Here is a 15,919-nt window from a genome sequence, read left to right as displayed (position 1 = left end):
ATACCGCAAGAAGTCTCCCACAGCAACTGCTCCACCAGGCAGTGGATCTTACAGCCAAGCCATTGTGACAGTACTCATCCTAATCTTTCTGCCTTGTTTCATCCTAGTTTCTCCCTCCTCATGATAACAATGCTCTCACTTCTGTAAACTGACATAGTTTTTCGCCCGCAACTGCGTCTATTTTTTTGTGGCGTTGTGTCCTACACACTGTGCACAGCTGTATTTAGTTCTTTCAACTCACGTGACAGGGTCTCTAAATCAATCTTTATCGCTTCTGCTTTCTTAAAAAAATAATTGATTTATGTTTGCTGATGTCTTTTTGATGAGACAATAGTCAGGACTGAATGCAGTATTCCAAAGAGTTTCCACTAGACTACCAGTAACAGAGGCTTTTGTTACAGTTTCTGTTTATGAACTCTACTATCCCATTGTTTTCTTGTTTCTGTTTTTTTTTCCCCTCCCATCATCTCAAATTATGGGCCTGTCTAATTTGCTGTCTGCTCTCCTGCTATTTTGGGTCTCTCTCAGCATTACAGCTTCTGAGAATTCGTCTTCCTAATGAATAGCTGTGATTTGAATTATTTTTTGACAGATGTAGTAGTATAGCTGCACGTCTCCCTGTGGAACTACATTTTGTTTCCTGAATATAATTTGTGCCAGAGCTTTGACTTGAAAAATTAATAGAAGAGTGTACCCTCAACCCCACAGCTTGGAGGTGTTTCCTTCCCTTCCCCTTCCATCCCCAGGCTTGAAACCATAAAAATGAACATTAAATGGCAACTAAAGAAAAATATATTTTTTTATTCTCTTTCAAAGAGTTGTTTAAGCTTCATGGCATCACTGATACATGAAATTGTCTCACTACAGTTCCAAGAGAAAGAAGAATTGCCTTGTTAAATAATTTCCAGTGTCACTGAGGATTATCAGACATGTCATCCCTGTCTGAGATGTGACAGGAAGTTTGCTGCTCCCAGCTTATCCCCATTTGTCTGTCCCATACTCCTTGCTAGAATCTGCAAGGCAACTTCAAATGTAGCTATTGCCTAATCCTTTGTTGTCAAAATCATCCACTTTAGTTGAAGTCAATTTTTTTTTGCTGGCCCCTCCTCCCTGCCACACATTGGACGGATGCAGTAAATACCTGCTATCCTTGCAGATGGAAAGGGCAAGAGATGCTTGTGGATAGGACAAGAATAAAATGTAGGTTGGTGACTTCTTAGCATGTTTCAGCTGCAACCCTCAGCTATTTGAAAATTAGTGCCAGAATTGGCAATGCTCTTCAGAAATGATGACTGTCCTCACTGCCCTCCTCATAGACACCACTGTGGGTCTTTTCCCAGGACTCGTTTCTGGGAAGCACATGATGCTGAAGACCTGTTGGATCACGCAGCCAAAGCAAAGGCGATACATTGTGGGTTCATCCCATCATCAAATGCATTATAAGCAAACCAATAAAAGGTCATATCTGTTAGTCACAGCTCTTGTGGTTAGGCTCTTACTGAACAGCAGGCTGTGTGAGAGCAGGACGTGTGTGTGCTCAGTCCCGCTATAGAGTGTGCTGCAGAGAGGGTGTGTGGTATTAAGGCAGAGTAGCAAAAACAAAACTAAGGCTGTAGCTATTTTTCACAAATCCATTAATTATAGAAACGTCTGTAGCAACATTGTTGATGTTGGTTTGCCTGCTTTTCAGTTCTCTGAGATGATGCTGTAGGACAAGGTCGTGGAAGAGCCCATTCCTCTCACAGAAAGCACACAGCAGTGCATTTGTGCCACGCATTGTCTTTGGGGCAGAGAGCAGACACCTGTGAATTATCACTCATCTGTGTAAGGCAAGGAGCTTTCTTTGAAAACCATACTCTTCTCTTCTTGCTCAACCCACAGCTAAAAGGGGAAAAGGTAGTTTTTCTCATCTGCCAACCTGAACGTAAGTCTTTTCTCTTCAAATCCCTTTCACTGCTACGTCATTCCACTTGGGCAAGCTGTAGGGCAGGATTTACCTTACCTAACTTTGAAAGCTAGGTATGTTTTGCATAGACTCAGCTAAAGCTAGGTAAAATGAATCCCACCTAAGTCTTTTATCTCTTTCTGCTGCTAATATTTCTAGTTGTCTTTCTTGTCTGCCCTTGCCATATATTAAAGTCTTCCCAGTACCTGTGCTCCTGCATAACATAACTGGGGGCCCTCATTCTCAGTGGCAAAGACTATTTCACAGAATCCTCACTTCTTCCTAATGAGGAAATCAAAAAGGACCTCCCCTTTCCTTCTGGTGTGGTGGCAGGGGGTCTTTCCAGCTCTTTCCTTCCTCTTCTCCCACAAGTGGGAGTCCAGCCATGCATCAGGATGGTCACAGTAGATCTGTGTTGTGGCAGTGATGTCCCTCAGTGGTAGTCCTGAAGCTGGAACCACATGGGTACAGCAACCAGCTTTTCCTTCATAAATCTTATGCAGGAATTTGTCCCACACCTGAAATGCATAGTCAAATTTTGATTCATAACCATGTAAGTTCAAATTTGGGGAAAGATGCCAGCTTGTGGGATGGCATTTTGGTTTTTTTTCAGAAAACCTGGGAATTTCTCTCAGCTGGAGCATGCCACCTAAACAAATAGGTCACCATTCTCTTCACCTAAAAATTCCTTAGGATCTTTGCTGGCCCATGGAGAACAGTTCAAGTACATCAAGATCACATCCTTGCTTTGCACTTGATCTACACACAGTTACAGTCACTTCCCAGTTCTACCATGAGTCACGGATAGAGATCAGCACTGAAACTCCACTTCAGCAATGCTGTCTCTGAAAAATAAGTAACTGTTGGCTTGAAAAGCAGGTGCAGAATGAATGACAACATGTCCTTTTAATTATTAGTAGATTAACAGATGTTATATGCTGGAGAGGTATCAACTCTCATCATATGACACGAGAGTCTGGGACATGAAGTATGTTTTTGTATGTGTTCATACAGCTTCAAGTAAAGTCTTGTCTGCAAGCCCCAGGTAGTGATTTCATGTTCATAAGAGCAAACCCTAACTAGTTGTAGCAATGGGTAGCAGGTAAGGTTCGCAGTACCTCAGTGAGTATTTGTTTTAAACATCTGGAGATAAAAGAAAAGGGACATGAGAATACCTCTCCTACAAACACAGCAACTGTTCTTATCTAAGCCTCCTATGGATATCTACACAACTTAAAAGTGTTAAAGGATCCCAGATGAACTAATGGATTAGCACACTGGTTTCAGAGTAGCATGAGCTTCTCTCATTCTGAGACCAGATACAACTCAGTTCTAAACTTATGATTTGAATTCTCTTAACAAGGAGTGCATCAGGTTACCATGCTTCACCAGTATGGTCCATAATTTACAAAAGGCTCTTAAACAATTCCAGAAAATGACACTATTTAACCAATTTGGTCTGTCTCCTATAAGCACTTTTATCTCAAGTGTTTTCAATTAATGGGTAGCTCTCTGAAAGTCAGCGTTACTGTTTGACTTACATGTTCCATGCGATTGCTCCCTGATTGCAACTAATTGCGGCTTTTAATCTCTTTAAGGACCCCGAATTACGAATGTTTTTTTTCAGCAGTTTCCTGTCTGATACCTGCTGTAGGCTGTGACAGCAGAACAGAACAAACTGCACGGCGCTGCGGCTGCCAGAGGAACCTTGAACCATGAGATCAAAATAAAATAAGCCCTATCTTTAAACGGCACATCCCTTCCCCCGTGCTGCACGACCCGTTTCTTTGGCTGGGTGCGCTCCGAGGCGGGCCTGCGAGGAGCCGGCGGAGGTCCAGCATCTCCCGGCCGAGCCGCAGAGACCCGGGGCCAGGGGCGCCCCGCGGGACCCGTGCCGGCCGCCCTTCCCCGGCAAGGGCCTCCCGAGCTCCTCCATCCTTTCCATTCCCTCTCTTTCGCTGAAGGTCAGAAGAATTTAAACTTCCTGACGCCGACGGGACGGGAGGGGTACCCGCAGGCGGAGCGGGGTGGGAGCCGGGGGAGGCAGGCGCGGCTGCCCCCGCTCCGCCCGGCCCGGCCCGGCTGGCTCTTGTCTCGGCGGGGAGGAGCCAGCCCGGGGCAGGCTGTAGCAGCAAGGGCTGGCCGGCTGCCAGGAAGTGTAAAATCCTGGCCGGTGGGTGGCAAATTTCGCCAGATCCCGGCGCGGAGGCAGCGCGTCCGTCCGTCCGTCCGTCCGTGCGTGCGAGCGGCGGGCGCGGGGAGCGGGAGCCCGGCCCGGGGTGAGTGCGAGCCGCGACCTCGGGCGCCCGCCCCGCTCGGCCGGGGGGCTCGGGCGGCCGCCCTGCCCGGGGGCAGCGGGGCCGGCGGCGATGCCGCTGGCGGCGCGGAGGGGATGTTTACCGGGGGGCGGCTGCGGAAGGGAGCGGGCTGGGCCGGCTCCCCGCGCTGCCTCTGGAGCGCAGCGCAGGCAGGAGACCCGGGTAAGTTCTCCATTTAAAAATATTAAAAATAGACCCTCCGGCTCCATAGCTCTGCCGAGTGAGTCATTTCCAAACCAAATGTCTCAGTCTAACCCTTCCCCCCAGGAGACGCAATAATTCTGAAACCAGGCGTGGAGGGAAAGAGATTCTTCTCTCGTCTTTCTCTAAATAACTTGAACTAGCACGTAGAGGAGACAAAAGCCGTAAAAGTAGCTGGCCACCTGTTTAAAAAAGTGAAGGGTAGCTCCATCTCTTTCTCTCCTCCCTTGTACCTCTCCCATGCTGATGCCGCCCATCGTTCCCCAACGTGCACTCGGAGCCTCTCTGCCCTAGGAATATTTGCAGTGCTTTCCAGTTTCGTGGGCATAATCTACTTTCCAGTTCCTTCCACTTCCAAACACATTTAGTGCCATTGTCTTGTCCATGGGACATCAGCCACTGCCACACGTCATTCCAGCAGTGACCCCTGTCAGTGCAGCTCCTGGCTGGCTGTGCTGAAAAGAGTAGTCCAAAGCACAGCTATTTTTTTCCGCCTTTTCCAGTCATATGATGATTTGTTCATGTAAGTGAGCTGTCTTGACTAGAGGGATATTTTGTTTGTCAAAAACAAGTGCTGGGTGTATTTATAGGCAATGCTGCAATTTTGTGGTGTGAAAGAGCTCGGTTATGCAGAACTCGTTGGTACCTGGATCAGCATGCAAGACCTGTTTACATCTCGCGTGTAGCGCTGTATGTGCGTGCATATTTGATGTATATACCCATAGATCATATTTCGTGGGGAGGCAGCGTGCACAAAACACAGGAGCTGATATGCAGGGTACATTTTTTTTTCTTAAACAGATGCCACAGTCCAGCTGTGCAGTAGCCCCTAACAACATAGCTCTAAATTAGTGGAGACAAGACACTGTGGTCTACTAATGAACTGACTGTCCTGAAAACCCCCTAGCTGCAAGTAAAATCCTATCCTCTTACCTCTGTGAAGAACTTTGTTAGCATTTTGACAACAAAGAAATGACCTATAGTTGAAAATCTGTGCAGTAAATTATGCCAGCTATTTTACAGCTGTAACAAGGATGTTAGGTTTGAGAATATGATCTGTGGTAGCAACCCAAAACTTAATGGCATATCTGTGTAGGTAAGTGGAGAATTGAGATGTAAAAGCACTTGCATTCTTTTTTTGCTGCTTAGATTCAGCTTCTCCTATTAAAGCCATTTATACTTTTTACAGCCAAGAGAGATCATTGTGATTGATCAACCTGTCACAGAGGGTGAAGAGTGCTAAGAGATTTCTGCAGAAGGCATGCAACTTTTCTTTCAGTTGTAACATAGAAGAGATTCATGAACTTAGGGGTGCTACCAAAGTACTGAACTAAAGAAAGAAAAGATTATTCTCTTGTGTTTTAAAACACAAGAAAAAGTAGACTTCAGGTCCCAAGTAAATGCAAATCTCACAGTAATCTAGGACAAGGTACGCTCTTGATGTACAGTTCATAGACAATGAATGGTCTCCTTGCTAAGATACAACATCTGAGGGAGCAAAGTTCTTGGGCTTGGGTCAAAAAACATCTGCATTTTGATGAAGCTAGGAAGAAACTTTTCCAGAGGTGGGCTGTTCTTGGTTGTCTATGACGGGGGTGTCCTGAATCTCTGGCTGAAGTAGCTGCCAGGTCAGGTACGGAGTGTTGCACGGGGTTCTGCACGGATGGCACTGGCAAGGTGGCAGTGACACGGGTGGGCAGGGAAGTACAAGCGCACTCAAGCCCTTATGGGAGTCTTTTTTGATATGGCAGCTTAATAGTAGTATTTCCTTTTGGCAGTTTCACAGCACAGTTAAGGTGACAGTTTCGCATTTGTCTTCCGCCCTCAAGATGAAATTCTTTATAATTATTTTTATGCAGTGTGTTTATGGGTGTCTGATATCACCTGAAACTCTGATAAGACTTTCAACGTTCGCTTTCAAAGTTCAGCTGGAACACAGGTAGTGTTTACTGAGTCCTTACTCCCTTTTGAAGGAATTCCAATTCCTTAAATTTCCAGCAACCAAAGATAGAATAGGTGAGATATTTAACCTTTTCTTTGATGTAGCTTCCGTTCTTAAGGAAAGAGTGAAGGAATGGGGCTTGCATGTATCAGCAAGGATTTAAAAGTAGCAGACACATAAGTACTAGGATTTTATCCTTTCTGTAACTCATATACAGTGAGTTCAGTTTTCATGTGACTTTTTTAGGTGCCTGTAGTATTTGTGGATTTTTTTGCCCATAATGTATGGCCTTTTGTACTCATTGTTTCTGCTGATGTGAGTTCAAGCATAAATATACAGTGACTAAATACGTGCTGGGTTCCAGGGCCTATTCAGTAAGGCATAGCAGCCTGTTTTTACTCCACAAGATGAGTTTAAGTGCAACTCAGAGGATGGACTGAGGATTTTAGCAAAACCCCAGTTACACTAGAGCTGCCTGAGGATGGGCCGTGATGCATAAGCAGGTGCTTAACTGCCATGTTCTGTAGCCCCAGGGTTAAAAATGTGGGGCATGCTCAGGTTTTTAATAGCAACAACAGGAATGTGCAAACAAAAACCAAACAAAAATGAATAAGAATGAAGTGCAAGGAAGCACAAAGATAATAGATTGTCATTCTAGTTGCAGTAGAGACAGTTCTTAAATAATTTTGCTCGCTGACTTACTGTTTGATTTTGATCAAGTGTATCTTGCATGCTTTATGATTAACATTCCTAGAAAATTAAACACGTCATTACATTTAGACTGATAATGACCTTTTTGCTTCTGAAATTGCATTTTTCTCTCATGCCATGCTTCTGCCTGGCATACCTAGTTCCTTGGATTAGAAGATCATCTAGTTCCAACCCCCATGCATGGGCAAGGACACCTTCCACTAGACCAGGTTGCTCAGAGCCCCATGCAACCTGGCCTTGAACAATACCAGCTTCTCTAGGCAACCTGTTCAGTGTTTCATCACCCTCACAGTACAAAGTTTCTTCCTAATGTCTAATCCAAACCCAAATTTTCTTTAAAGCCGTTCCACCTTCACCTATCACCGCATGGCCTTGAACACAGTTCCTCTCCAGCTCTCTTGTAAGGCCCCCTTTAAGTACTGGAAGGTGCTCTAAGGTCTCCCTGGCGCCTTCTCTTCCTCAGGCTGAACACCCCCAGCTCTCTCACCCTGTTCATATAGGAGTGGTACTCCACTCCTCTGATCATCTTCATGGCCCTCCTCTGAACTCCTTCCAACAGGTCCACATCCTTATTGTGTTGGGGGCTCCAGAGCTGGATGCAGCACTCCAGGTGGGGTCTCAGGAGAACAGAGTAGAGGGGGAGAAACACCCCTTTTAACCTGCTGGCCATGCTGCTTTGGATGCAGCCCAGGATATGGTTGTCTTTCTGGGCTGCAGCTGCACGTTGCTGGGTCATGTCAAGCTTCTCATTCTTCAGCACCCCCAAGCCCTTCTCTTCAGGGCTGCTCTCAATGCATTCTTGGCCCAGCCTGTATTTGTACTTGGAATTGCTTTGACCCAGGTGCAGAAGCATGAACTTGGCCTTGTTCATGTTCAGGCCCTCAAACTTGTCAGGGTTCCGCTGGATGGCATCCCTTCCCTCCAGTGTGTCGAGTGCACCACACAGCTTGGTGTCATCAGCAAACTTGCTCAGGGTGTGCTCAGTGCCACTGTCCTTGTCACTGACAAAGGTGTTAAATGGTGCCTGTCCCACAACTGACTGCTGCTTTTCACTTGGATAAGGAGCCATCGACTGCAATTCCTTGAGTGTGACCACCTTAAAGAAAGCATCCTGTAGCTTGTCTGTTCCTCTCTTGTGAATTCCCGTAGGAATTTGTTTGTGAATTTCACCACATTTGACCAAGGAAGGAATGGTCTAAAAGGTCAAATGGTCTAAATGGTCAAAGTTTCTCTGAGATTTGTGAAAATATTTTTAGAGCCCGTGCTGAAGGAATGGATGGCTCTTTGTGGGTGTTATCACTTCCCACATGGGTGAAATTCAGAGGGGAGAGCAATGCTAAGTTAGTTTCTGGGTTTGAAAACATATTTGTCAATTCAGTCCAAAGGCCTTTTCTACAGAAAGAGTTTGATAGCTTACTCATACTTGTGTCATTCAAGTGGTATATTCCTGGGCTGTTTTTCTCCAGTAGAGGTGCATTTACTAGGGCATCTATTAAATGTGGGAATACTGCCAGTGGAAGGAAACAACAATGTGTATATCATCTTCCTTGTTTTCATGTGTATTCCCATTTAGCTCTATTTCTTAAAAATCACCTGGTAATCAAATGAGTTTAAGACTGGTAGGTCTGGGAACAACATGAGCTACTGAACTGGGGGCCTGAGATCCTTGGAGTACTGCTTTGCTATTAAATCAGCTGTGTTTTTTGGCGTGTAACAGCTTGAGTAAAGCCTTGCTATAAAATTGGGGACAAAGCAGTGATGATTTTACATCTGCTATGTCTTGGCGGGTGAAACTCAAAAGAGAGATGCAGATAAGTTTGGAGCTTAAAAGAATTTGTGCTAGCTGCTGTGGATTAGGATAGCAGTGCAGTGATCCATTTTGAAAGGATGGTTGCTCCAGCTGTTATGGATGCAACTTCATGGAATGCCTAAAATACCCTAAAGCTTTCAGTTAATCAGAAAATAGTGATAGATCTCCTCTTTCCCCTTTCTTATCCATTCCTCCTCTCTGTTGGATTGGTTTCTTATTGTACCAAAGAGGTTAAGTGTATTTTTTCATTCTCAAACTGCTCCATCAGTTTTATTTTTCTGAGCCCCTGCTACATTTTTGCTTCTTGCCTTTAACAGCTGGGTTTTTGGTGTGGTAATTGCTTATTAGGGGAATGCAATTTACTTCAACCAGATTAAATCACCTGTTAGTGCATCTAATTCAAATTTGTCTCTACCTTCATTCTGGTCAGCTAAGTGATTCTAATGAGCTGTTCTCCTCTTATTCTCACCCAAGCCTGTCAGAGTGTTTTGCGAACATATCGTGCCTTTTAATGTCCATAAAAATTTTCTCCATTTTTTGAATGATATGAGTCCTAGGAATTAAAAATGTGTTTGAAACAACACAGAACATCTATGACATAAAACAAAATAACTTTATTGTCTTAGATGCTACTCCTATATAACAAGGTATTTGTTTTTCTGTGTGTTCTTTGCTATGACCGGATCTCTTTAGTTCATACTGAACTGGCTTGCTCTGTGTTATTACTGATTTCTTACATTTTTTAATGAGTAGTTGTACTATTGTGTATATAGATGGGAAATAGCAGTCTTACTTTGAACTGGCTGTAAACTCCAAAGGGGTTGCAGGGGTCTCTCAGTTACAGAGAGGGTTCTCAGACCATGGTGGGATATACACACGGGTTTTTTCCCCTCCTCATATATTTCCTCTCACTCTTAAGCAGAGTTCCACTTTGAGTTTCAGGTTTGATTTAACCTCAGAAACTCAGAGCATGACTGGATACCACTGAATTTCTTTATAAATGGTTCTGTTATCAAAGCCAAGTTAGATCTGTTTGTGAAGTTATTTGAGATGTATTGTGAATAAAGGCATGGTGTGGGTCAAATTTGAAGAGGGAATATGAAAAGATGGGGAAGGAAAACAGGGGTGCTGTTGTCTCTATTGTGGAGATGGGTGTGTACTAGGAAGATAAGGAAGGTGAGATCTTGTTTTGGGTAGCCAGTGTTTTGTGGCAGTAAAATTGTGATTATATCATTGCATACCAGAGTGTGAAGACTTTGTATCAAGAGGGCTGTTTTCTCCTAATCTATTGATGTCACTTTGATAACATATTTAAGATTAATAGTTAAAATACATCGATTTTAATCACAGATATGTGAGGCCAGTAGGATACCTCAGGGCTATTTATGGGACATCAAATTGCTGCCTTTGTGGTGGTGAAACCAGAAAAAAAAGAAAGGACACCATTTGGGTATTGAATCAGATTAGGAAGGGAGAGGTAAGGAGAGGTAGATCAGATTCATCCTTTTCTCTCCAACTCTGTTGAATAATTTGAGAGCTTCATTAAAGCATCTTAGAGGGATATTTTTGTTTGATGAATAGGATCCTGGCTTGCAAGGTTGAAAACCAGGCTAAGTCACTTCACTGGCTTAGCAACTTTTATTTCCTCAGCCAGAAAATTGAGCTAATTATTTTTACTCTTATTAGTATGCCTCCAAGAGCTCTTGATGAAAGGAGTGATTTGCAGGACTGAGTGGCCCATCTGCCTGGGGCTGAGCCTCCCTGGGATCCCTCAGGGCTTTCCCATGGTGCAGGGAGGGGAGGGCAGGCTGCAGATGTGGGGCAGGCAGTCAGGCAACCCTGGCAGCAGCTGGCACTGCACAGGCTGGGGCCAGCCAGGAGCTGGCAGGAGGTGTGTGATGGGGTTGCAGGCTGTGCTTTGGCTGGCTGAAGTCCTGCATTTCCCAGCTGGCACGAACCTGCACAGAGAGCTTGAGGAATCACCTTGTGTTCCTCTATGGGACAGCATCTAGAGCACAGCACCTCATTTGGCTGTGCCCAGTGGGAGCGGAGCATTGTCCTGCTTCCACCTGGATCCTGCCCTCGTGCTGAGGAGTAGGGGCATGGCCCCTGAGCCTGCCTATGGCCTGTGATCTCCCATTATAGCCTCACTACAGTTCCTCCTTGCAAAACTTCAGAGCTGATTTTGGGGATTTCAGAAATAGGTGCCATTAATTTATGGGTGGAAGAAGCTGTCTTTTAAAGTTTGCAACTTGAATCAATCCTATTGACAAGACCAGAAGAGCTGAAGGCTGGTCTTGCACTCTTCCACTTACCTTCCTGAACTGGGAATGTCTCTTAGCATGGGCTGTGCTCCTGGTGCTAGCGTGAGCACACCTGAAGATGCACTTTTCCTCATGTGAGGAGCTGCTCACAAGACAAAGTGTCACCGCTTTTCCATGCTGCTTCAGGATTTGATTCAAACCATATTAAGATCAATATTTAATTAGATGCCTATTCTTTTTATGGGCTGTGGATTAAGCACTAAAATTTCCATGGGTCAGAGCTAAAGGTGTGAAGGCATGAAGGGATGAGGGTGTAGGAAGGACTATGCCTTGAGATTGGACCCTAGACTGCTCCAACATTTTTGACACTCTTGCTTTCAATAGCTTCTGAGATATATCTAAGACACAGCTTCTGATCATTGTTGACCAGAAATAACCTCTGTTAGTTATTGGATGAATCTCAGTTTGATCATCTTCTCTCCTGAAAAGTAGGAGAGATGAAGATCAAATCTTAATTCTAAGAAACTGAGCAATTGGGAGCTATGAGAGGAACTGAATGTGCTATTAATTTAGCAGTGGCAAATACTGTCCATGTTAGAATATAAATTAAATTAATGCCATGTGCATGTGCAGTTGTGGTGACCTACAGGACTCCAGGTTACAGGCTGTGGGTTGCTTTTCTATTTCTCAGTGTGGCTGCATAGCAAGTGAATGAGGGATTTTTTCAGAAATAGTGTCTTCAGATCTTGTCAGTTGAACTCGTATCAAGGATTTTGCCAATCACATACTTTGTTAAAGATTTATTGGGCTGGAAGGAGAATCAGCTAACAAGAATCTGGTTAGTTCTCTTCATGCTTTTTGTGTCTGAGGCAGGATGGAACCGCTCATTAAGCATTGTAGGCTTAGTACAGGGGGGCATTTTTCTAAAGATTATGCTTCTTCTACACTCAGAATGAATACAAAATATTTATGTGCGTGTTGCAGTGTATTTCTTGATCATAGGTCACCAATGTCATGATTGCACAAAGCATATAAAAGAGAAATATAAGCAAGTGTGGATCTTTCTTCATGAAGGGGCTATTTTTAAGACTAAAAATAATTAAATGGCAAAACATCAGTTATAGCAGGATAACCATTGCTCTGTTTCATTCTCCACTATTTCTTTCTCTCCTTTGCCACCTGTTTTAAAGTTACTTTTGGACTGAGATATATCTAAGACACAGCTTCTGATCTTGGACTTGTGGCTTTTTGGTGTAAATTTGTTGTGAAGTAATGTTGCTAAAAGTTTTCTTCTAAGAAGCAGAAACAGTTATAGATTTTTCTGCCATGTCACTTCCGTTAGCAGCTGTTGCTCTGAGTTTTGCAGAGAAGACATCAGAGGAATTTTAAAAGGTCTGTTCTGTTAAATCTCAGTTACCATGGGTCTTTTGTTTGTTTGGCCCAATATTATAATGAAGATTCATAATTTGGAGGAATTGCTGCCAATTTTTAATTTGGGTTATTCTTTCTTTCGTAGAGAGAGATTGAAGTAGGGGTAGCACCTGATCTTGCTTTTCCTCCAGACAGTCAGATGTGTTATGATCTCTTGGGAGGGAAAGGTCTGTTCATGAAATAATTTTATAATAATTTCTCTGTTGTTTTTCATGGCTAACAGAAAACAAATAATAAAAATTTCCTAGCTTCATGACTGCAATGTTTTTATTAATGTCTGTGTCTGTGTGTGTTGGAAAGGATTTGTCTTGATGCTTGATTCTTTTCTTTAAAGATTCAGATTACTTCTAAAAGTTTACTCAGATGTGCTGAATTACAAGTGGATGAAATTACATTGTTGTCAGATTGACTCATCGTCCTGCTGTGCTGCCTCATTTGGGAGCACTGACTTTCATCTCTGCAGAACTAGCTCCCTTGAAGACCTGAGTTTTACACAGATGCCATGTCTGCCTTGCTAGAGGTCTAGAGGGTTTTGGTAGCTGGACTTTGAGATGATAATCAAGGATAAGGAAAACAAAAGGACCGAGGGCTAAGACATCTGGAGGGGAAGGAAGAGTAATTCCTATCTCTTTGGTTTAGTCGTGACAAGTGTCTTCCCAAAAGTGACATGCAGGATCACTAAGGAAGATGAGGAGAGTGGGAAATGTTTTAGGATCTATCAGCTGGCAAACAGTTTGAAATCCCCTGTTGCCATGTAAAGCATTATCCCAACAGCTGGAGCACGTGGCAGTGAAAGATTATCTGTGTGGCCGTATGTCTTATGCAGTCACTGCACCTCAGTCTCTGAGCCTTAATGTCTTTTATAATTGATGGAGAGAATGTTGCTTGGTGCCTGGAACATGCTGCATCACGGTGTCTCCCATCCTTCTATGTAAAAGGGTTTGAAAAGTCATTGCTTCTCTGTAAAGCTTTTTCTAGTTCTGTGGTTGCTAATAAGATTGTGATTATTGGAAGTAAGTTTTATTTTGTAGCCTTCTAAACCCCTTTAATCCTAGCAAAAAGAAACTGCAGATGTGAAGTAGTTTATACTGAAAGCCTCTAGGAGAACAGTGTCTGTTTCTGAGCATTTCTGCATAATTCTGTGAGAGTTTTCACAGCAAAATGAAAAGGAAAATTGTTCCTTGCTCAGCATTTTGCTAAATGCTCTTCATTCCCAATAGCTCAAATAGCCTGAATACCACGAGGGCTTCTTACTAACCTATAACTATGTTAATGCCTTTCTTGCCACAGGGGTAGTCTCTTCCAGTAAAAAGCCAAAAAATTGCACAGTGCAGAATGCACACCACAGATACTGCCAACAAACTGCTGCTGCAACGTCCCTGTGAAAATGAAGCATTATTTACAAGGCTGCTTTGCTTTGGGGAAAACTTTCAGTGGAAGCTAGTTGCTGTGAAAGGAAAATCTGGTGTGATGGAAGTGTTTGATTGGGTTCAGGTGCTTTGTTGTACCTTCAGGTACGTGCACAGGATCTGCAGAGTACATGTAATAAAAGTCAGTTTTCTAGTAAACTCTATTAGTTTGAGCTTTATGGAGCTCTGAAAATAGTTTAAATGGGCTGTGGGCATGGGGAGAGGATGGTCTTTCTCACAGACTGGCATTTCCAGTTCTGATAACATGAGGGTCAGTTGTGTTTGGATACCATTTAGGGTTAGCCTGCCTTCAGAGAAACAGTTTGGTGTGCCTGCCATTGAATAGCTACTGGGTTTAGATAAGATAGGAGAGGTTTGTGTCTTTGAGTCCTGAAGAAATAAAAATAAGACTCTGAATCAGGTCCTAAAGCTGAAGATCTTGCCTTAAATTCCTAATGAGATTCTAAAATAAGGTTGACTTGACAGTAACACGGCATTGCAGGGTGGATTGGGGGAGGAAGAGGGATATCTTATCTGCTCTTTGCAGGCAAGAGCTTGTTTTTATCTGACCTGGTGACTTTTAACAGAGATTAAGGAAAACAACATGTATGTTTCAGTGAGTTTAAGCACATACCCTAGGTAAGAAGTGTTCAGGAAATTCATCGTGGGGCCCATTGTAATGCCACAGTTCTGCCGTGTGGAATCAGTGTTGTAAATCCATAGCCCAAGCTCAGAAGAGACCTTCCTGATCATGTGTTTTACTGCTTGCAGAGAACAGGCCAAAGAATTTCCTACCCATACTTAAATTTATAGATATTAAGGCACAGAGGTTGTTATATTAAAGTACATTTCTGAATTTAAGCTTTCCCCTTGCAGCTTAATATAGTTCAAATGAATATAAATGCATCCTATAAAATGATTTCATTGTTGGGGACAAAGGTGCTTGCATGCATTTGTGGCGCCTGGAAAGTGGTAAGACGAGGCTTGTGGGCTAGCACATCTTAACCACTACCTTCCAACCCTGTTAAATGCCTACTAGAAATAAGGCTTATATTGATTTTATACCTCTGAAAGTGAAAGGTGTCTCTGCCCATGGCGGGGGGGGGGTTGGAACCAGATGGTCTCTGAGGTCCCTTCCAACCCAAACCATTCTGTGCTTCTGTGTGTAAAGATTGTTAAGTGAGAAGTTTTGCAGTACTGCTGGGAGGAGTGAGCTGTCACTCATTCAGCTGCTCATGCTGTCAGCTTTGGAGCTTGTAGACAAACATTGGCACGAGCTCTTGTTTTGCAACAGAAACAGCCGCTATGCTTCGGCTTTGCCTCGCGGCCACCCTTTGGTCTGCTCCGAAAAGAACTTGCCTCGGCTCTCCAAGGTGCTGTAACTTTTTCCTCTGGTGATTTCTGATGTGGTTACAGTTGTCAATAGAGAAATTGCTGGCAGATTGAAAATGTGTGGGCAATGTCAGTTGAACTGTTGCTGCAAAATGCACGCAACAAGGTCCTGCTGATTTGGTTGTACTAGTTTACGTTTAGTCTTTCTGTCTAAAAGTTACAACTTTGTTTTTATTTTAATTGTAACAGCAGCTAAAGAATCAACAGATTGTTGCCCTTTCAAGCAGCAACAGTTAAGGCTAAGCTTATGTCACAAAACACTGACTGGGCTTTGTCATCTCTGAAGACAGCCAGAAGTTATTTAAAGACAGGAAAAAGTTGCACTTGTAGCCATGTTCCAGTTCCACAGAGATCTCTGCAAACTGCATTTACCTTGTGAAGGTATAACAACCGTATTTATTTCTTGATTAGCACCAAGAATGATACTACTGTGTGTTTCAGTGCCTAAAAAATGAAGTGTTTTCCCTGTGTTTTCTCCATTAGCTTCCTTGTTGGC

The 15,919-nt window shown here is 43.5% G+C and overlaps 1 protein-coding gene across 5 annotated transcripts in view; it reads left to right on the top strand.

Moving 5' to 3' along the window:
- Positions 1 to 4,097: 4,097 nt before the first annotated feature.
- The window catches only part of PRR5L (proline rich 5 like), a 41,895-nt gene continuing 30,073 nt past the window's right edge, over positions 4,098 to 15,919 (top strand). Inside the window, exon 1 of one of the 5 annotated variants that reach the window (XM_048308133.1) lies at positions 4,098 to 4,224. The gene's annotated coding sequence lies outside the window, so the exon portion shown is untranslated. Of the gene's footprint in view, positions 4,225 to 4,344; positions 4,426 to 15,380; positions 15,405 to 15,646; positions 15,805 to 15,919 lie in introns of those variants that run through there. The other 4 variants (XM_048308129.1, XM_048308130.1, XM_048308132.1 and 1 more) reach the window with 4 other exon arrangements.

This window comes from Corvus hawaiiensis, chromosome 6, assembly GCF_020740725.1.
Source record: "Corvus hawaiiensis isolate bCorHaw1 chromosome 6, bCorHaw1.pri.cur, whole genome shotgun sequence".
In the NCBI taxonomy this organism is placed as follows: Eukaryota; Metazoa; Chordata; class Aves; order Passeriformes; family Corvidae; genus Corvus; species Corvus hawaiiensis.
This window is presented reverse-complemented; position numbering and strand designations above follow the sequence as displayed.